This window comes from Capricornis sumatraensis, chromosome 14 (genome assembly GCF_032405125.1).
Source record: "Capricornis sumatraensis isolate serow.1 chromosome 14, serow.2, whole genome shotgun sequence".
NCBI classification, from domain to species: domain Eukaryota; kingdom Metazoa; phylum Chordata; class Mammalia; order Artiodactyla; family Bovidae; genus Capricornis; species Capricornis sumatraensis.
In genome coordinates, this window is record NC_091082.1 from 73,285,564 (window position 1) to 73,308,684 (window position 23,121).

Genomic DNA, 23,121 nt, shown 5'->3' on the forward strand with positions numbered 1-23,121 from the left:
ATATTACCCAAAGAAATCTACAGGTTCAATGCAAAATCTATCAAAACACCAATGAAACTTTTCACAGAACTAGAACAAATAATTCTAAAATTTGTATGGAGACACAAAAGACCTGAATAGCCAATACAAACAAGAAAGGAGAACAAAGCTGGAAGTATCATGCTTCTTTATATCAAGCTATAATACAAAGCTAGTCACCAAAACAGTATGATACTGTTACAAAAACAGACACAAAGATCAGTGGAATAGGATAGAGAGCCCAGAAATGTACCCACATTTATATAAGCAATTTATAACAAAGAATATACAGTGTGGAAAAGATAGCTGTGGAAAAGATAGTCTCTTCAATAAATAGTGTTGGGAAATGTGACAGCTATATGCAAAATAATCAAAGTGGACTACTCTCTCACACCATGCACAGAAATAAATTCAAATGGATTAAAGACTTAAATCATAAAACTCCTAAAATAAAAAATAGCACAATCTCTGATATTGATCTTGATATCTTAATAATATTCGGGGGGAAAATGTATTTGGGTGGATATGTCTCCTTAGGCAAGAAAAACAACAGCAAAAATAAACAAATGGGATTACATCAAACTAAAAGGCTTTTGCACAACAAAAAGAAACTGTCAACAAAACAGAAAGGCCATCTACTGAATGGAAGAAGATATTTGCAAATAATATATCTGATATGGGATTAATTTCCAAAATATACAAAGAGTCATACAACTCAACATCAGGAAAACAAACGACCCCATTAAAAAGTAGGCAGAGCTGTATGGGAAAAGAATATTAAAAAGAGTGGATATATATATGTATAATTGATTCACCTTACAGCTGTAATGAACACAATATCATAAATCAACTCTACTCCAATAAAAGTTTTTTAATAAATAAAAGTGATATATCATTGGTTTAAAAAAAAGTAAGCAGAAGATGTGAATAGATGTTTTTCCAAAAACAGACACACAAATGGCCAACAGGCACATGAAAAAATGCTTCACATCACTAACCACCAGAAAAATGCAAATCAAAACCATGGTGAGATGCTCCCTCTCACCTGTCAGAATGGCTCTTATCAAAGAGTAATAAATAAATTAAAAGTGTTGGCAAGAAGGTGGAAAAAGGGGAACCCTTGTGCATTGTTGGTGTGCCCTGTAAATTGGTGCGGCCACTGTGGAAAACAATACATAGTTTCCTCAAAAAATTAAAAATAGAACTACCATAAAATCCAACAACTCTGCTCCTAGGTTTTTCCAAAAACAATGAAAACACTAATTCAAAAAATATACGCATCCTTATGTTTATTACAGCCTTATTTATCACAGCCAAGATGTGGAAGCAACCTAAGTGTCCATCAGGAGATGAATAGATAAAGAAGATATGGTATATACGTATACAGAGGAATATAGTGGGTGCCTGCATGCTCAGTTGCTTCAGCCATGTGTGACTCTTTGCGACCCCATGATCTGTACCCATCAGGCTCCTCTATCCATGGGATTCTCCAGGCAAGAATACTGGAGTGGGTTGCCATGCCCTTTTCCAGGGAATCTTCCCCACTCAGGAATCAAACTCATGTCTCCCACATCTCCTGCATTGCAGGCAGATTCTTTATCCATTGAGCCACCTGGGAAGCCTATGATGGAATATTACTCACCCATTAAAAAAACAACGAAATGTTGCCATTTGAGACAACATGGAAGGACCTAGGGGGCTTCCCTGGTAGCTCAGCTGCTAAAGATTCTGCCTGCAATGCAGGAGGCCCCAGTTCGATTCCTGAGTCGGGAAGATTACCTGGAGAAGAGATAGACTACCCACTCCAGTATTCTTGGGCTTCCCTGGTGGCTCAGATGATAAAGAATCTGCCTGCAGTGCAGGAAACCTGGGTTTGAGCTTCCTGCTCCAAGCTCATGAAGAATCGGACACAGCTGAAGCAACTTAGCACATACACATTGAAGTTTAAAAAGGGATTTATTTATTCACTGATAGCACATTGACAGTAGAAAAGGCAGTATAATATGTTAGTTAGAGGGTAGGTTTTCAGATCAGTCATACTAAGATTTGATGGTGACTCAAGCAGATACTTGCTGTATGACTTTTATATCTTCTAGCCTCATATTTTTCGTATGTTAAATGGTGATAAAGTAGGCTTCCCTGGTGGCTAAGAGGGTAAAGAATCTGCCTGCAATGCAGGAAACCTGGGTTCGATCCCTATGTTGAGAAGATCTGGAGGAGGGCATGGCAACCCACTCCAGTATTGCCTGGAGAATCCCCATGGACAGAGGAGCCTGGTAGGCTACAGTCCATGGGGTCACAGAGTCGGACATGACTAAGCACAGCACAGCACATGTAGATATAAAAATTAAATGAAAGAATGTATGCTTCTCAACAGCACATTATCTAACACTTGAGAAATGTTTTTTCTGTCCATTACAAATATTAAAATATTATTTCAGAATATGGCGAAATGCTTACAACATAGTATTAAAATTTGAACTATATGCAGAAAATGATTGCAATTGTACTATAAATATTGCTATAATCTACTGATATGTTATATTAATATGCAACTTTTTTTCTCACTAGCCCCTCTCTAGGCAAGACCTCAGGTTTGTCTCCCCAGTCTTCTTCGGGATTTCTGGGAAGCTTCAGGGTATATCACATGTACATTACATTCCCACAACATACAAGCTGCTGCTGCTGCTAAGTCGCTTCAGTCATGTTCGACTCTGTGTGACCCTATAGACGGCAGCCCACCAGGCTCCCCCATCCCTGGGATTCTCCAGGCAAGAACACTGGAGTGGGTTGCCATTTCCTTCTCCAACATACAAGCTACTTCTGGTGAAATCTAATCCATAGCAACTGGGCTGGAACTTCTTCAGCCTCCAAGGCCAGTTTTGTAATTAAAAGTGATCTGAAATTCTTTGTACATCCTAGCTTTGGTACCTGAACTTAAACTGAAATATTCTTTAATTGTCCATGAAGAATTAATGCTGCCTGACTTCTACTAACTTTCCTAGTAATTATTCTCTCCTTTTTTGTCATTTGTACCTCTAAATCAATCTTACTATATGCTGCCCTATTTTTATTTCTAAAATATTTTTAGTGGAAAATTATTTAAATTCTATAGTGCTTTCCAATCTTCAAAAGTTTCATACACATGATTTCATATAATCCCATAATAACCCTTTTTTTAAAAGTTCTCCAGCCCTACATTGACCCTTCTCTTTCTCTTTCTCCTGCTTCCCTCTCCCCACTGGTAACCACTAGTTTGCTCTCTATATCTTTGAATCTTATGTTGCCCTATCTGAAAACTGTCTTTCTTTCATAGGTATAGTTTTGCCTTTTATTGAGTTGACTTTTTTTTGACTGATAGTGATTTAACCTCCTAGATTATAAATTCCTTATGAGAAGAGACTAGAATTTCTTTTTCTTTAGCATCCCCCTGTAACATCCACTATAATTCTACCTTAGAGAAAGTATGAACTTGGAAAATTTTGATTAATGCAATCTCAAAGATACAGTAGGTAGGGAATAAATTATGTAATAGGCAACTATAACTCAGTATTAAATCCCTCTGTGCTAACAGAGTGAACCTTTACTTGTTAACTTGTCCCAACACTCCTCACATCACCACAGTCCAGCCCATCCTGAAACAGTGGAGAGGTAGCAAAACCTCTATTCTGGGCTCTTCTGACCTGGAAAATTCCTCCCCAACCCGGGCTGCTGAGACATGAGCTGAACATGAGACAAGCTTTCATAAGGAACAAGGCAGATGGAGACACTGGCGTGCTGCATTCAACATGTGCTACCCTGTATTCTTGATCAATTTCTAGTGTATGCTTTTTTCTGCTTCTTTGTTGGTTACAGGTAAAAATGAAAATAATCTCAACCCACTCGTCATTCAAAGCAAGCTTTAAACCTGAGTCAGCCTGTGTGGTCTGACCTGCCTCTTCAGGTACAACTGTAAATCCTTTATATACATTATTTCATCTAATCCTCACAAAACAGGGTGATGTGGCAAAGACATTGCTCACCAATGATTCCATAGCCTTTGCATTTCCCATCCTCCCTTGCAGATAGGTTAGGGCCATGTGACTAGTTCTGTCCAATACACTAAGTAGAAAAAACATGTCTCTTTAGGGGCCAATGAAGTTAAAAGCCAGTACGCCTCCTCCATTCCTCTTCTGCTATAAAATCCTTGGATTGAAAGCTGTTAGTCATAAGAGGGAGGGCTGCCACATCCATACTGGAATCAATGAGAGCAAAAAATATAATTTAATTGTGTTAAACCACTTAGATTCAAAAATTTGTAGCTGCAGCATAGTCTTCCCTGTCCTGACTAACATAGATGACATTCAGAATATTTAATAACCAATTAAATATTATTACAGAATGGGCCCTATCAGAATGAATGAAATGACCAATCAGAACAGACATTGGCTGTACACAGCTATATGAGTCCATACCAGATGAACAGCCCAGGAAATAACTCTACAAATTTATCCCAATTTCATAGTTGCTTAAATTGATAAAGTTCAAAGAAGGTCAAGTGGCCTGCCAAAAATCAATGACTTCCATCCAGGCCTTCTTCATACAAAGTCTGTTCTCTTTCTGTTTCAACATTCTGCTTCCTACTTGTTGAATGATGTGTAAATTACTTCAGCAACTCATGAAAAGTAGTTTTTGATGCTGCAATAGAACCATTCAAATAGTTTGTTTATCTAAACCATGTTCATTTGCTCAGTTGTCCAACTCTTTGCAACCCTATGGACTATAGCCCGCTAGGCTCCTCTGTCCATGGAATTTTCCAAGCAAGAATGCTGGAGTGGTTGCCATTTTCTCCTCCATGGGATCTTCCTGACCCAGGGATCAAAACCACGTCTTCTGGGTCTCATGCATTGGCAGGAGGATTCTTTACCACTTGGGAAGCCCAATAGTATATGGTTATTATTTCAAGTTTGCTTTAACTTGAGCACCTTCTAGCCTCTGTGTAACATGTAATGTTACATGTAATGTGTAATATAATGTCTAGCATTATATTTTGCCTTTCTTTTAAATTTTCCTTCTGTCATTATTCATAATTAATCCCGAAACTGTAGTATTTAAGTTGATATATCCAACTGTATGATATAATATATATTTAAAAGGCAAGAGAAAATTAAATTGGATGAAATGCTAGCTTTTGGCATAGTTCTTTTGCTCCTGCTGCTCGTTCTTCATTTAAATTCATAAGTCTCTTTTCTCCATGACAGGATAATCATCTCCACAGCAACTAACTATTATACCACAAAGGAAGATGCCTATGAGTGAGAACTGATCAGCAGGAGCTGAGCAACACTTAGGCAACAGAGATTCTATTTTCACACAAATATCTCTAATTATAATAAGCTAAGGAGGAACTATATCATTCCCTTCATCCCCCCCAAATACAAGCCCAGCTGTTGCTACATAGTTCCCCACAAAAAGATGGTACTTTCAACAACAGAGAACTTTAATAAAAGCATATGCCTATGAAGAGATGGTATCACCTATTATTGTGAGGTAAACGTGTATTTAGACTGAAAAGCTGCTGCTGCTGCTGAGTCGCTTCAGTCGTGTCTGACTCTGTGCGACCCCATAGGCGGCAGCCCACCAGGCTCCCCTGTCCCTGGGATTCTCCAGGCAAGAACACTGGAATGGGTTGCCATTTAATGGTTAAATTAAAATCACATTACAGTATGATTCAAGAGTCAAAATTAAAGCAGGGTCTGTTTCACAGATTGTTAATAATATTCAAACAACAAGCCAAAACCTATTTAAAGGTGAAAGAAAAGGTACAGAAATGGTTACTGGCCAAATGATAATTATTACCAGAGCTGCTTTTTCCAAAGAGGAAATTTGGAATGGGAGTGGTGGTGGTCAGGAGCTTGTAGGGGTGTAATCACAGCAATAATAACATGTATTACATTTGAAATGGGTCTGAATACTTTACAACGCAATTTCAAGACAGCACTTTCGCTGACAGAATTCTCCAGGGAATCTGAAACCATACTGCATACTCACGATGGACTTCTCTGGTGGTCCCGTGGATGAAACTATGTGCTTCCACTGCAGGGGGCTTCTCTGGTCGGGAACTATGACCCCACATGCCAAGACCCCACATACCAATTTCAGTTCAGTTGCTCAGTCATGTCTGACTCTTTGCGACCCCTTGGACTGCAGCAGGCCAGGCCTCCCTGTCCATCACCAACTCCCGGAGTTCACTCAAACTCACGTCCATCGAGTTGGTGATGCCATCCAGCCATCTCATCCTCTGTTGTCCCCTTCTCCTCCTGCCCCCAACCCCTCCCAGCATCAGAGAGTCTTTTCCAATGAGTCAACTCTTGGCATGTGGTGGCCAAAGTACTGGAGTTTCAGCTTTAGCATCATTCCTTACAAAGAATACCCAGGACTGATCTCCTTTAGAGTGGACTGGTTGGATCTCCTTGCAGTCCAAGGGACTCTCAAGAGTCTTCAAAAGCATCAGTTCTTCAGCACTCAGCTTTCTTCACAGTCCGACACTCACGTCCATACATGACTACTGGAAAAACCATAGCCTTGACTAGATGGACCTTTGTTGGCAAAGTAATGTCTCTGTTTTTGAATATGCTGTCTAGGTTGGTCAAAACTTTTCTTCCAAGGTGTAAGCGTCTTTTAATTTCATGGCTGCAATCACCATCTGCAGTGATTTTGGAGCCCAAAAAATTAAAATCGGACACTGTTTCCACTGTTTACCCATCTATTTGCCATGAAGTAATGGGAACAGATGCCATGATCTTCATTTTCTGAATGTTGAGCTTTAAGCCAAATTTTTCATTCTCCTCTTTCACTTTCATCAAGAGGATTTTTAGTTCCTCTTCACTTTCTGCCATAATGGTATCATCTGCATATCTGATGTTATTGATATTTCTCCCGGCAGTCTTGATTCCAGCTTGTGCTTCATCCAGCCCAGTGTTTCTCATGATGTACTCTGCATATAAGTTAAACAAGCAGAGTGACAATATACAGGCTTGACATACTCCTTTTCCTATTTGGAACCAGTCTGTTGTTCCATGTCCAGTTCTAACTGTTGCTTCCTGACCTGCATACAGGTTTCTCAAGAGGCAGGTCAAGTGGTCTGATATTCCCATCTCTTTCAGAATTTTCCACAGTTTATTGTGATCCACACAGTCAAAGGCTTTGGCATAGTCAATGAAGCAGAAGTAGATGAGTGGTGCGGGTCAAAAAAAAAAAACACCTACTTTGTCAACAAAGTTCCGTCTAGTCAAGGCTATGGTTTTTCCAGTAGTCATGTATGGATGTGAGAGTTGGACTATAAACAAAGCTGAGCACCGAAGAAATTGATGCTTTTGAACTGTGGTGTTGGAGAAGACTCTTGAGAGTCCCGTGGACTGCAAGGAGATACAACCAGTCCATCCATATGTTCATTGGAAGGACTGATGTTGAAGCTGAAACTCCAATACTTCGGCCACCTGATGCAAAGACCTGACTCATTTGAAAAGACCCTGATGCTGGGAAAGATTGAGGGCAGGAGGAGAAGGGGATAACAGAGGATGAGATGGTTGGATGGCATCACCGACTCAATGGACATGGGTTTGGGTGAACTCTGGGAGTTGGTGATGGACAGGGAGGCCTGGCATGCTGCAGTTCATGGGGTTCCAAAGAGTTGGACACGACTAAGCGACTGAACTGAACTGAACTGAATTGGTGATGGAACACAAGAAAACGATGGCTGATCACTAGATGCTGCCTATTACCCACCATTTTTACTTTGGTTTCATAGAATTTTAAGCCAAATCAATCATCTACAATCTTACAAGCGACATGCATTGTTTGAAGAATATCAATCTCTTCTCTCCCACTAGATGATAAGCATTTTGAGGGCAGGCATCATGTCATATGATTATGTTATTTCCTATAATGCTCAAGACAATCCACGATAAAGAGGTTCTGTCTCAATATAATACTGAAATGGCAAGGTCCTCATCTGTGTTACAGCAAGAAAAGTATAGACTTAGGTCTATCAGAGATGATTAATGTAGGACAATTTTCTGAACCCTTTATTGCAGTGATGGGTATTCTCCTGTCTGCCCATTTTCTTCCAACCTAGTAAGTAGACAGAAAACAGAATGAAATCAGAAAGCAAGCTAGAAAAAGAAATACAGATTGGAAAGTCTTGGTCAGACACTGAGAGTTAGAGTTGCTGAAGATCCCAGCAGACAGAGGATATGCCTTCAGATTTTTTTTTTCTTTTAAACAAGCAATCGCCTTAATTGTTACTGTGACCTGGTAAGAATCTCCTTCCTGCCTAATTAAATTCTGTACTATCTTTTGTTTTTCTTTTGGCCTCCCTTTAGACAAACCCTTTAAACTTAAAAAACTTTAACCAATATAGATTGTCACCCTCTTTTTTTGGAAGAGGGTGTTTCCCTTGCTTTCATGAGGCTACATGCATTGTGCTAAGTTGCTTCAGTCGTGTCCGACCCTTCGCCACACTATGGACTGTAGCCCACTAGGTTTCTCTGTCCATGGGATTCTCCAGGCAAGAATACTGGAATGGGTTTTCATGCCCTTCTCCAGAAGATCTTCCCAACCAGGGATCGAACCCACAGTCTCTTGGATTTTCTTTCATCTGTCTTCACCTCCTCTTTTGCTCTTGGATCCATTCACTCTTACTTCCTCTCCACACTGCATGAAAGTGACCAAGCTCCAAGTTACAGAGCAGAGCCCTCTGACTCTCAGTATATCCACTGTCCATTGGAACCTCCAGCAAGTTTAACTCTCAGCTCTTGACCAGGGCTTTCTATCTGTACCTCTATTTCCAATTTCCATTTTGAGCTCAGATCTGTGTTTTTTACCTACTGCTGGAAAATTGCACTTAGTTTTCTTGCCTTTAATTCACACTCAACTCATCTGAGATAAAATTCTTGATCTTTTTTCTGACCTTCACTTTTTGATACTAGTATTCCTCCAGGCTGAAGATGTGAAAAATGGTAGTCTTATAAAAAGAGAGAATTGGTGATTTTAAGGACAAAATCAACATCTAAATCAACATCAAATCAACATCAAAATCTAGGGTAAAATCTTCTGGGGGAACAAAACTAAACACTAAGGCTCCCAAGTGGTGCTACAGGTAAAGAACCCGCCTGCCAATGCAGAAGGCAGAAGAGATGTGAGTTTGATTCCTAGTTTGGGAAAATTCTCTGGAGTAGGAAATGGCTACACACTTCAGTATTCTTGCCTGGAAAATTCCATGGGCAGTGGAGTCTGGCAGGCTACAGTCCATGGGGCCACAAAGAGTCGGACATGACTGAGTGCTCACACGTAGAACTTAAGGGTGACATTCCCGGTTCAAGTCAAGTTTATGGTTATGTGTCTTGCTCGGTTTAATTGCTGTAGAAGAGGGTTGGCCCCAGACCAAGTTCAAGCTTTACAACTCCATCTGTTGAGGAAAGACAAGCTTCCTGGAGAATCAAATAATTCCCCACTTCCCCACTAGTTTTTTTTTTAAGCTGTTTTAATAAAACAGAGCTCAACAGATTTTCTTTTCAGAAGTATCCAAGTGAATCCAGTGACTTCAGGCCCACAGCTCTTCCTGAACTTTGAGGATTCTGTTGTACTCAAGATCCTAGAGAATTTTTGGACTCCTTCCTCTCACTCTCATGTTCAGTTTGACACTAACACAGGTTTTCTTTCTCTAATATGCCTCTCAAATGTCTGTATTCTTTTCCACTCCCTCTATTGCCACCAGGTCCAGGTTCTTATTACCTTATTCCTGAAGTACTTTTTGTCACTCTTTGCTATCTCCTTGCCTTTCTGTCTCCAGTGATCAAGTCCTGTGGTCAGAAAGCACCTTGGAATAAGCTAGTCCAAAGTCCACATAACTCTTGAATCACTTCCCCAGAGTCTCTTAGTACTCCTCTAATCTAGGATAATTAATCCATCTCAAGCACAGTGATGAAGTTGAGTACCATATTCCTTCTTGTTTTTCAAAACCTTCCAATGGGTTTCCAGAGTGAAAATTGAACTCTGGAGCTCATATTCAAGTAAGGCTCACAGGCTATAATAGTCATCTACCTCTTCAGCCTTCCATCTCACCACACAGCCTCTCCACCACTCATAGCAAACACTTAAGAATTCCTTGGGCTTCCCCTGTGGCTCAGCTGGTAAAGAATCTGCCTGCAATGTGGGAGACCTGGGTTTGATCCCTGGGTTGGGAAGATCCCCTGGTGAAGGGAACGGCTACTGTACTCCCATATTCTGGCCTGGAGAATTCCATGGACTGTATATTCCATGGGGTTGCAAAGAGTCATGACTGAATGATTTTGACTTTCACAGAGTTTCTCAAATACACTCTGTAGTTGAACTTGGCTTATTTTGGTTCCCTCTATCCTAGAATGTATCATTTTCTGCTAACCAAAATCCTGCTTCTTCTTCAAGATCTAAGACTCAAACACTCCTTGTTTGAAATTGTCTTTTCCTCTCTTCTCCCACAGCTTTTCATTTCTATTAAAGAGAATGGCTTTACTAGTAGCTGTGAATATGTTTCTCTTTCAGAAAACTGAGCTTCTTGAGTGCATGTATTATGCAATATTTTTTTTCTTGAGGAATTCTCAAGAAATGGAAAATTCCCTATTCTCACTTTCTGCTTTTCAGACCTTATGGTTGGTCTGATATGTGACAAAGTGTTTTTACGTAATTATTGATGAAACATTCAACCTCTCACTCTGTACTAGCAGTACAGGGGCTGCAAGATTGAATTCTCGGCACAAATAATACACTGGGGCTAATGACTAGAGCGATAGCAGGATAACTGCTTTCCTGGCATAGAATTCCAGTGGGGTAAACTGTAACTTCTAGTGCTTAGTGGTGGCAATATTTTCCTCATTAGACCTGCTCATGGAATGTGGTTTTGGGCATTCTTCCTAAAAGTTTAGCCTTGAGTCTAATGTTCCAATCATTCCAACCATTCTGTGAACTACCTCATACCTTTTCATAAAACTTCTTTTCCACTCAGTCAGCCAAAGTCAGCTTCTGTTGCTTGCAACCAAGAACCCTGACTGATAAAGACATTTTCCTTCATTCCCCATAGACCAACTAAGTCAGGATCTCAATATTTACAAGACTTTACTGAAGGGTCAGGGATACCATGAGGAAAATACTGTATTAAAAGTAACCTATCACAGGCTACCAGAAAACCGATGCTTTCAGGGGCTGCAAGCCCAGCCTGTGCTCACAAAGAAATTTCACAGGCCCCTGTGCTTCATTCCTGGCATGGCTACAGGTGCTAGCTTTATCCCCACCACAACCAATTATTCTCAGGCACAGTACACAGTGCCCAAGGCCCACAGTGCTTTTATGGACCCATTAAAATGTTTTTGTTTCAGTTTCTTTTTAATTGAATTTTAAAATTGGATAAATTATAATAAAAATATAATAAGAAATTCAGCCTAGATTACACAACACAGTCATAAAATGTGTGTGTCTGTGTGTAAAACAGTATAGTGAAATAAAAAATAGACCCAACATATACATTTAATTGAATATTTACAATGGTGCCAAATCAATTCAGTGGGATAGGAAAGTTAGTTAAACAAATAGTGTTGCAACACTTGGAAAAAATGTATGGAAAAAAAGAAATCTTGAGCACTCATTTCAATGTCTTGTATACTGAAATTAGAATGATACAGAGAAGACTAGCACAGCCTTCACACAAGGATAATGTGTGAATTCAAGAAGCGGTGCGTATTTTTAAGACAGTTGCTTTTAAGTATTCTTACCACACACACAAAAAAACAGTAAGTGATAGATATGTTAATTAGCTTGATAGTGTTAATTTATTCACAATGTGTACACACATATACCAAATTCTTTTAATTAGAACAATCTAATTAAATAAACCGACCACTATCTCATCCAAGAAGATATACACATGGCAAATAAGCATATGAAAAATATGATCAATCCCACTCTAGTGTTCTTGCCTGGAGAATCCCAGGGACGGGCGAGCCTGGTGGGCTGCCATCTGGGGTCACACAGGGTCAGACATGACTGAAGCGACTTAGCAGCAGTAGCATACATCATTCAGCTCAGTTCAGTTGCTCAGTTGTGTCCAACTTTTTGTGACCCCATGGACTGCAGCACACCAGGCCTCCCTGTCCATCACCAACTCCTGGAGTATACATTATTAGCCAACTACAAATTAAAACAACAATGAGATATCACTACACATCCATTAGAATGGCCCAAGAAACCACCACAACATTGTAAAGCAATTATCCTCCAATTCAAAAAAATAAAAGAATGGCCCAAACATAACACACTAACAGCAACCAAAGGCTGGTGAGCATGAGGAGCAACAGAAACTCTCATTCATTGTTGGTGGGAATACAAAATGATGCAGACTTTGGAAGATAGTTTGGCAGTTTCTCATGAAACTAAACATATCTTCTCAGGTGGCTCAGTACTGAAGAATCTGCCTGCCAATGCTGGAGACACAGAAGATGTGGGTTCAAACCCTGGGTCAGGAAGATCTTGGAGGGGGAAATGGCAACCCACTCCAGTATTCTTGCCTGGAAAATTCCATGGACATGGAGATTGATGGGCTGCAGGCTATAGTGTTGCAAAGAGCTGGATAAGACTAAACATGCAAGTACCTGCCCAAACATATTTTTATTGTGTGATACAACAATTGCACTCCTTGGTGTTCACCCAAATATGCTGAAAAGTTATATATATGGATGTATATGGATGTTTATAGAAGCTTTATTCATAATTGCCAAAACTTGGAGGCAACCAAGATTTCCTTTGGTAGATGAATGGATAAATTGTGGAATATTACTCAGCACTAAAAATATGAGCTTTCAAGCCATGAAAAGACACAGAGGAATCTTAAATGCATATTACTAAGTGAAAGTAGCCAGTCTGAAAAGGCTACATACTAATTGATTCCAACTATATGACATTCTGGAAAAGCCAAAACTCCAAAAACAGTAGAAAGATCAGCGATTGTCAGGGGTTCAGGGGAGAGAGGGATGAATAGGCAGAGCATAGAGGAGTTTTTGGAGAAGGAAATGGCAACCCACTCCAGAGTTCTTGCCTGGAGAATCCCAGGGATGGGGGAGCCTGGTAGGCTGCTGTCTATGGGGTCGCACAGAGTCGGACATGACTGAAGTGACTTAGCACCAGCAGAGGAGTTTTAGAGCTTTGAAACTACTCTGTAAGACGTTATAGCGGTGGCTGCATGTCTAAACCCCTTGCATGTACAACACCAAGAGAAAACCCTAATGTAAACCACGGACTTGGGGTGCAGAATGTTGATAGTGAGGGAGGCTGTGCATATGTAGTGACATGAGGTATAATTCTCTATACTTTCTGCTCAGTTTTGTTTCTAAACTGTTCTAAAAAATAAAGTCTTAAAAATTCAAGCCATAAACTGAGAGAGAATATTCTTATACATATATCCAATAAAGAATGTATATAATTATACCATTATATGTAAAGGCCTCCTACAAACAAAAAATAAAACCCAATTTAAAATGGGCAAAAGACTTGAATAGACATTTCACAAAAGTAGGCATACAAGTGGCCAGTAAGCTTGTGAAAAGATATCTAATATCATTAATCATCAGGGAAATATTAATTAAAATTGCATTGAAATTCTACATCACATCCACTAAAACGGCTAAATCTAAAGACTGACAACACCAGTTGCTGGCAAGTATGTGGTAGAAGTGTAACACTCATACGTTACTCAAAGGAGTATAAAGTGATACAGCTTTGGAAAACTATTTCAGTTCAGTTCAGTTCAGTTCAGTCGCTCAGTAGTGTCCAGCTCTTTACAACCCCATGAACCGCAGCATGCCAGGCCTCCCTGTCCATCACCAACTCCTGGAGTCCATCCAAACCCATGTCCATCGAGTCGGTGATGCCATCCAACCACCTTATTCTATGTCATCCCTTTCTCCTTCTGCCCTCAATCTTTCCCAGCATCAGGGTCTTTTCAAATGAGTCAGCTCTTTGCATCAGGTGGCCAAAGTATTGGAGTTTCAGCTTCAACATCAGTCCCTCCAATGAACACCCAGGACTGATCTGCTTTAGGATGGACTGGTTGGATCTCCTTGCAGTCCAAGGGAGTCTCAAGAGTCTTCTCCAACACCACAGTTCAAAAGCATCAGTTTCTTTAGTGCTCAGCTTTCTTTATAGTCCAACTCTCACATCCATACACGACTACTGGAAAAACCATAGCCTTGACTAGACAGGACTTTGTTGGCAAAGTAATGTCTCTGCTTTTCAATATGCTCTCTAGGTTGGTCATAACTTTCCTTCCAAGGAATAAGCGTCTTAATTTCATGGTTGCAATCACCATCTACAGTGATTTTGGACCCCCCAAAAATAAAGTCAGCCACTGTTTCCACTGTTTCCCCATCTATTTCCCATGAAGTGATAGGACTGGATGCCATGATCTTCGTTTTCTGAATGTTGAGCTTTAAGCCAACGTTTTCACTCTCCTCTTTCACTTTCATCAAGAGGATCTTTAGTTCCTCTTCACTTTCTGCCATAAGGGTGTCATCTGCATATTTGAGCTTATTGATATTTCTCCCGCCAATCTTGATTCCAGGTTGTGTTTCATCCAGCCCAGCATTTCTCATGATGTACTCTGCATAGAAGTTAAATAAGCAGGGGGACAATATACAGCCTTGACATACTCCTTTTCCTATTTGGAACCTGTCTGTTGTTCCATGTCCAGTTCTAACTGTTGCTTCCTGACCTGCGTATAGGTTTCTCAAGAGGCAGGTCAGGTGGTCTGGTATTCCCATCTCTTTCAGAATTTTCCAGTTTATTGTGATCCCCACAGAAAATTGTTTGGGATCTTTTAAAACTGTACAACTACCTAATGACCCTGCAATTCCAACCCTAGTTTATCCAAAAGAAGGATATTATCACTTCACAAAAACCTGACCAAGAGCGTTAAGAACAGCTTTATTCCAAAAACTGAAAGCATATACAGATGTCCATCAACAAGATTATGAAGTTTTGAAAAGAAGTTTTATATTTGTATACAGAAATATTATTCAGTAATAAAATGGAAATGAACTACTAACAACATGGATAAATCTCTAAAACACTGCACAGAGTAAAAGAATCAGTGAAGTGAAATGTAAGTCGCTTAGTTGTGTCCAACTCTTTGCAACCCCCTTGACTGAATTCTCCAGTCCAGATTTGGGGTGGGTAGCCATTCTCTTCTGCAAGGGATCTTCCCAACCCAGGGATTGAACCCAGGTGTCCCGAAGTACAGGCAGATTCTTTACCAGCTGAGCCACCAGGGACACCCCAAAAGAATACATATTGTATAATTCTTTATTTTAGTGGGTGTGATGTGTAATTCCATTTATGTGACTTTAAAAGCATGGTGATAGAAATGAGAATGCTGCTACTGCTGCTGCTAAGTCGCTTCAGTTGTGTCTGATTCTGTGCTACCCCATAGACAGCATCCCATCAGGCTCCCCTGTCCCTGGGATTCTCCAGGCAAGAATACTGGAGCGGGTTGCCATTTCCCTCTCCAATGCATGCATATGCTAAGTCGCTTCAGTTGTGTCCAACTCTATGCGACCGTATGGACAGCGGCCCACCAGGCTTCTGTCCATAGGATTCTCTAGGCAAGAATACTGGAGTGGGTTGCCGTTTCCTTCTCTAAGAAATGAGAATGTGATTGTTTATTTGGGAAGGGAAATAGATTGAAGGAAGACATAAAGGAATTTTTTAGGGGCAATGAAATTATCTTATAACTTGATTGGAGTGCTGGTTAAGCTCCCTCATAGGTCAGATGGTAAAGAATCTGTCTGCAGTGCAGAGACCTGGGTTCAATCCCTGGGTCAGGAAGATCCCCTGGAGAAGGAAAAGGCAACCCACTCCAGTGTTCTTGCCTGGAGAATCCCATGGACAGTAGAACGTGGCGGGCTATGGTCCATGGGGTCACAATAGTTGGACATGTTCAATTCAATCCAGTTACTCAGTTGTATCCGACTTTTTGCAACCCCATGAACTGCAGCACTCCAGGCCTCCCTGTCCATCACCAACTCTCGGAGTTTACCCAAACTCATGTCCATTGAGTCGGTGATGCCATCCAACCATCTCATCCTCTGTCATTCCCTTCTCCTGCCCTCAATCTTTCCCAGAATGAGGGTCTTTTCAAATGAGTCATTTCTTCACAACAGGTGGCCAAAGTATTGGAGCTTCAGCTTCAACATCAGTTCTTCCAGTGAACACCCAGGACTGATTTCCTTTAGGATGGACTGGTTGGATCTCCTTGCACTCCAAGGGCCTCTCAAGAGTCTTCTCCAACACCATGTTCAAAAGCATCAATTCTTCTACGCTCAGCTTTCTTTATAGACTTAGCAACTAGACCACCACCACCACCTACATTTGTTAAAACTCATCCAATTGTACACTTAATGAATATTGTATTTCATTGCCTGTCACTTTAACCTCCTTAAGAAAGAAATGTGACCTTAGGCTTGTTAAGCAAGACATATCATATACACATCTTTTTCATTTTCTTTCCCCTCAAAGAGTATACAGAACACAGTGAGGGCTCAGTACACATGTGAGGAAAGTTAAATGAAGAAATTGTTTTAAAAGTTTATAGCCATACAATTAGACATTCAAGTAGCTTCTTCTAGGCATGTGTTTGGTTTCCTACCATAACTTTTTACAGAGAGGGACCTTCCTTCTCTGCTTTTCTTCAACTCTCAATGAGCACTCTAACTTTGAGCAAATTATCTCTCGTTAGTGGTCAATATCGGAGAAGGCAATGGCACCCCACTCCAGTGTTCTCGCCTGGAGAATCCCAGGGACGAGGAGCCTGGTGGGCTGCTGTCTATGGGGTCGCACAGAGTCGGACACAACTGAAGCGACTTAGCAGCAGCAGCAGCAGCAGAAGCAGCAGCAGCAGCAGCAGCAGCAGCAGTGGTCAATATAAATGTATGAGGTGCATGTGTGGATGTCTCTCCAGTATGATCAATTGTCCTGTGATAGAAACTAAATTCTAAATTGATTAATTACTTTTAAAACTTTTATCTGACCACCTAAACGAATAGCAAAAATAAACTGAAAACTAAATCACAAGTGTTTTTGAGAAAAGCACCTTTGCTTAGCTAATGATTTTCAAGATAATTTCCCCTCACACTAGAGCAATGACTACAAATTTTCTATTAAGTACTTTTTGTTCTAAGACTGTTTCCAAACTCAAACACTTATTATGAGAAATCTTTTCTTTACTAATAATTTTAAAGTTTTGAAAAATAGGAAGATTGTATAACTTTTTAAATATGTTATGCTAATGTAGAAAATAATCTTTTTCCCTTAGATACAGATCCTTAAAATGAAATTACTTTCAGTACTTAAATGTGACTTGAAAGAATAGACTTTTTTTTTATAACTTCAGTTAAAAAAAGCAGATGTCAGACAAAGATGTGTTATTGAATTCTAGCTATTGAAATGTGATATCTGAAATTCAAGATGGAAAAAGAGACAATGGGGATCAGTAAATATTCATATTTACATACCAGAGCTGTATTTTTCAAGGATGTTTTGCTTTAGATTAAGTAAAAGATACTCAGAAAATCTTAGATCTTTGAAATATTTTTCAAATATAATTGCATTTCAATGAAAATAACTGCATTTCAAAAGCCAGAAGTTTCAACAACTTCCAGATTAAGAAGTGAAGTCGCAGTTAATTTGAAAAGATGATTGGAGAGCTTTTATTCTATTATATGACTAGCATAAAAGGAAACTTCTGAATCACCTATGAGTTCTGATTCTTTACTTTTAAGCTGAGGTCACATTCCTCTCCTCTGTCTGTCATGGGATGGCCTCCTCCATGAAGTACACATCTGGTTTAAATTCCTGCCATATGTGATAAATCAATGCCTAACAGATAATAAATTTGGAAGATTGTATTCCCATAGGGCTTTGGCTTCTATTCTTTTAGCCTTTGCAAGTCTGATGATTTTTCCATTCTTAGCTCATACAGAATGTGCTTTAGAACTAAGAACTTGTCTCCAAATGCAATCAGTGGAAAACTTGAAATGAGCCATCATTGCTGCTGCTGTGTCTTTATGAGCTTTGAAAAACTGAACCCACCCTTTCACAACTTCCTATGCTATAGTCCTTTTTATCCAATACCATTTAATAATTCAGGATTACTACTAAAGTGTAATGGATATTCACTGTTTGGATTATTCATGCATCTATTCGCTTATTTTAATACACAATTTTTTAAAAAGTATCCCTATTTTTATTAGTTAAAGCAGGACTACCACTTGTGACAGGGCAGTTTAAATTAGTGGTTAAGGGCATGAATTTGCCCACCGTATTGCTTAAGATGACTTAGGCAAGTATTAAAATGCTTTAACTTCTATTTTCTCTCTTTTTTTTTTTTTTTGCCATGCTGTGTCATTTGCAGGATCTTAGTTCCCTGACCAAGGATTGAACCTGGGCCATGGCAGTGAAAGCCTGGAACCTAAGCCACAAGAGAACTTCCTAAATTTCTATTTTCTGATCCATAAAATGGTAGTAATGATGGTAGTAACTTCCTCATAGGGTTGTTGTAAAGATTAACTGAGATGATGCTTATAAAATGCTTAGCACAGTGCATGCATGCTAGATCACCTCAGTTGTGTTGGACTCTTTGTGACCCCATGGACTGTAGCCCCCTAGACTCCTTGATCCATGGGATTCTCCTGGCAAGAATACTGGAGTGGGTTGACAGGCCCTCCTCCAGGGGATCTTCCAAACCCAGGTGTCAAACTCCTGGCTCCTGCATTGCAGGAGGATTCTTTAGTGCTGAGCCACCTTACTTAGCACAGTATCTCTTATTATATGCTCAGTTGCATCTGACTCTTTGAAGCCCCGTGGACTGTGGCCCGCTAGGCTCCTCTTTCCATAGAATTTTCCAGGCAAGAATACTAGAGTGGGTTGCCATCTTCTACTTCAGATCTTTCTGACCCAGGGATCGAACTCGCATCTCTTGCCTTTCCTATATTGGCAGGTCGGATTCTTTACCACTAAAGCCACCTGGGAAGCCCTAGTGTGTCCGAGTGTGAAATTCGTTCAGTTGTGTCTGACTCTTTGCGACCCCATGGACTATACAGTCCATGGAATTCTCCAGGCCAGAATACTGTTGTGGGTGGCCTTTCCCTTCTCCAGGGTATCTTCCCAACCCAGGGATCAAACCCAGGTGTCCTGCATTGCAGGCGAATTCTTTATCAGCTGAGCCACAAGGGAAGCCCTAGCACAGTATCTAACATGTACAAATTTTGATGAGGTTGTTGTTTATTAGCACAGTGTGACTTTACCTACATGTCTTCTAATTTCTAGAACTAAAGCGAACATTGCCAAGAATGGAGCCTTATGAGAGATGCTGTTCCATAGTGTGTAATTAATAATGACTGTCAGGGAAGAATTTTTTCTGTGGGGTTTATCAGTCTCACCACGTTTGGTATGTGTCCATCTCCCCCACTAGATGCTGGGTTCTTTGAGGATAGGGTCTATGTCTCATGTATCTTAGAATTACTGAGTCTGGTTAACTGTAGGCTATTGCTAAGGGAATGTATAAATGAACATATATGTACATATATGGGAAACATTCATTTTAAATTTGAGTTATTTAGATGATATTAAGTAACTAGAGAGAAGAATTTCATTTAACTGAGTCTAGTAGAGCAATATAGACATTACAGCTACAAAAAAAAGGACAGTTAACAATCACATGTTTTTCTTTGTTTACAATTTCAAAGATGAAGTCACAGTTCAGGTGTTTTATATTTGAGATGACCATTAGACATCCAAATGGAGAGGCTGAAGTGGGGTCAGGGGTGGACATAAACTTGGAGAGGTTCCTTAATTTCTGGAAGCTTACAGAAATTTATAAGTTTGGAGAAAACTGGGAATTGTCAGTATGGGTACTACTTAGAGCCATGTGACTGAATAGGAATCACCCAGGGAGGGGATATAATTTAACAGGAAACAAGGTCCTAAGACTAAAGCCTGGGACATTCCAAAACTTTGGGGTGATGATTAGAAGCTGCAAGAAAGACTGATCTAGAGAGGGTCAGAACACAGAGAAAATCAATCATCATATGCTCAGCTCTCGTTGTCCCTGGCTCTTTTAAACTCACTCTCTGATTCTTCTCGTCTATCTCCTGAGGTTTTTCCAATTTCAGTGCACTGCTTGGGTCCACGTGTCTAAATTTCCTAACCGCCCCCCTGCTTCTCATGACCCTTACTCAACGATTCTGTTGTGCATGTGTCTTCAGAGACCCACTTTCAACCTGAGGAAGTGGGGTCAGGGTGTCCCTTTCCAGCCTCAATCTCATGTAAGCCATGTTGCCCTTATTTCTCACCTTACATGTCATTCTTCTCCCTGAAAGAGACAAAGAGATAGCTATTCTTGACATTCTTGAATTCAGACAGTGTGATTCAACTTTCAGATGGGTGCCTTGCACCCCTTTAAACTTATCCTAAGCCTTGCTTTCCTGGACTTCTTCCTTCTTGCGTACTATTTCTTGCTCCAGTTCTGGGCATTCAACCATTTTGGAGAAACAACCTGTATCTTCCAGTCTGTCTCTGAGTCCTTCTGTTTCTGCACAACCCCATCCTCATTTTACCCCAACTTCAGTGGCTAGAATTTTTGCTATGACCTCTTGGGTCATCTGAGCCATAGTTGGAGGAAGGTCAAGTCTCCTGAACCCACCCTAACATACTGCCCAAACTTTTTACTATAGGGTGATCTTACAGAGTCTGAGGGAGAAGGAAATGGCAACCCACTCCAGTATTCTTGCCTGGAGAATCCTACAAACTGAGGAGCTTTGCAGGCTATGGTCCATGGGGTCACAAAGAGTCAGACACGACTGAAGTAACTTAGCACAGCACAAAGAGTTTGGGGTGAAATTTTCCTGGAATAGAGACACACGAGATGGAAAATTCAAATATTTGATTTTCAGCTTATAATTTGTAATTGCTTCCTGAAATCACATGCTAAATCAGTAGGAATCTCTTAAGGGGGCACTACAGATTCTAATTAGCAAACAACACCTGATATTTGCCCTAGAGACCATGGGATATAATTTAGCAGGAGGAGAAGAGAATCCCAAGATAATCAGGTCCTAAACTCTTTTAAAGAGTTGCTATTTGAGGGCTCTATAAGCCTTGAGTGGTCTCTGTTTGGCTTAAATTATTACTAGGAAGGGTTAGTCATGTTTAAGGAACTACAGACTGAGGTGTAGTAATAGCCATTTGAAACCCTGAGTTTCAAGGCTACTGTACTACTAGATGGGACTTTCCAGGTGGCAGAGTGATAAAGAATCTGTCTGCCAACACAGGAGACACAGGTTCGATACCTGGGTAGGGAAGATCCCCTGGAGAAGGAAATGGCAACTCACTCCAGTTTTCTTGCTTGGGGAATCCATGGACAGAGGAGGCTAGTGGGCTACAGTCCACAGGGGTCGCAAAAGAATCAGACATGACTGAGACTGATACTACTAGATCTCTAGAAACAAAGTAAAGAATTTCCAAGTTCTGTTTTCCTGTTTGTTGATGATGCCTGATCTAGAGCAATTATTTTCTTTACCTCATTGCTTCCTGGTGGCCCAGATGGTAAAGAATCTGGCAGCAAAGCAGGAGTGAGGGAGTGAGTGATAGTTGCTCAGTCGTGTCCAACTCTGCGACCCCGTGGACTGTAGCCCAGCAGGCTCCTCTGTCCATGGGATTCTCCCAGGCAAGAATACTGGAGTGGGTTGCCATTTCCTTACTCTGGGAGAAGGAGATGCAGGATACCAGGGTTCAATCCCTGGGTTGGGAAGATCCCCTGGAAAAAAAAAGAATGGCTACACACTTGAATACTCTTGCCTGGAGAATCCCATGGATAGAGGAGGGTGGCAGGTTACGGTCCATGGGGTCACCAAGAGTCGGACATGACTGAGTGACCGAGCTTGAGCACAATATATATATTACATTGTGTCAAGTGTGAATAATGACTGGTGCTGAAAGATGAATAATGACATTTTGCCCTCCTACTACTTTCACTCTGCAGTGTGGGAGAGGACATACGTGCACACTGCTAATCTAAGCAAGTAAATGGGAGAGAGAGACACTAAATGTGGTTTGAGAACTAGTCAGACTTCACAAACTTCCAATACTTTGGCCACCTGACGCGAAGAGCTGACTCATTGGAAGACCCTGGTGCTCAGAAAGATTGAGGGCAGGAGAAGAAGGGGATGACAAAGGATGAGACGGTTGGATGGCATCACTGACTCGATGGACTTGAATCTGAGCAAACTCTGGGAGATAGTGAAGGAGGACAGGGAAGCCTGGCATGCTGCAGTCCATGGGGTTGTAAAGATTTGGACATGACTTAGCAACTGAATAGAACAACAAACTTCATGTTCCAGTGGGAATTTAGGATTAAAATATAGCATTTTAAATTTTTACTCTTGGTATGGAATGTTACTATGTTTTGACAAGACTTTAAAATCTACATCCTAATGCAGTTTGACTTGAAAGGCCACCAATAACAAGCTTTCCTGTTGGCCATCATTTTTCTTTGAATAGTTGCAACAATATCATGACATTCCTACTCAAGATCATTCCTCGGGTATTCAGTTCCAAAGATAGAAAACTCACTGCTTCTCTGTTCTTTTCCACTAAAGAGCTCTCTATCTTCTGTATCTGTTGACAGAGATGGCCTTTTTTCCACACTATGAATGACATAGTGTCTATAGGCTATATTCGTGACATCTTCCTGTAATGTCATTTGTATTCACTATGTGTCAAGCCACATGCTAAAGGCTGGGATGACAATATGGCCAAGTCTAATTAAAGAGACAAGTCAAGAAATGAATAGGCTGACATATAGCTAGGAACTAGATCAGGTAGAAGAAAGGACAGCTGTCCTTTGAGATGTACTTTGAGCTCAGGCCCAGAGTAGTCTTTCAAATTTTAGGAAGTGAAGTGAAATTGCTCAGTCGTGTCCGACTCTTTGCGACCCCATAGACTGTAGCCTACCAGGTTCCTCTGTCCATGGGATTTTCCCAAGCA

At 40.5% G+C, this 23,121-nt stretch overlaps 1 non-coding gene and 1 pseudogene across 1 annotated transcript; one reads left to right on the forward strand and one right to left on the reverse strand.

The window, feature by feature from the left end:
• LOC138090293 (small ribosomal subunit protein eS4, X isoform-like) overlaps positions 1-22,837 on the reverse strand; it is a 48,519-nt pseudogene extending 25,682 nt beyond the window's left edge.
• On the forward strand, positions 11,669-11,777 carry LOC138090944 (U6 spliceosomal RNA). The gene has a single exon (XR_011145912.1). It is a non-coding gene; the product is annotated as a U6 spliceosomal RNA (small nuclear RNA).
• Positions 22,838-23,121: the final 284 nt, after the last annotated feature.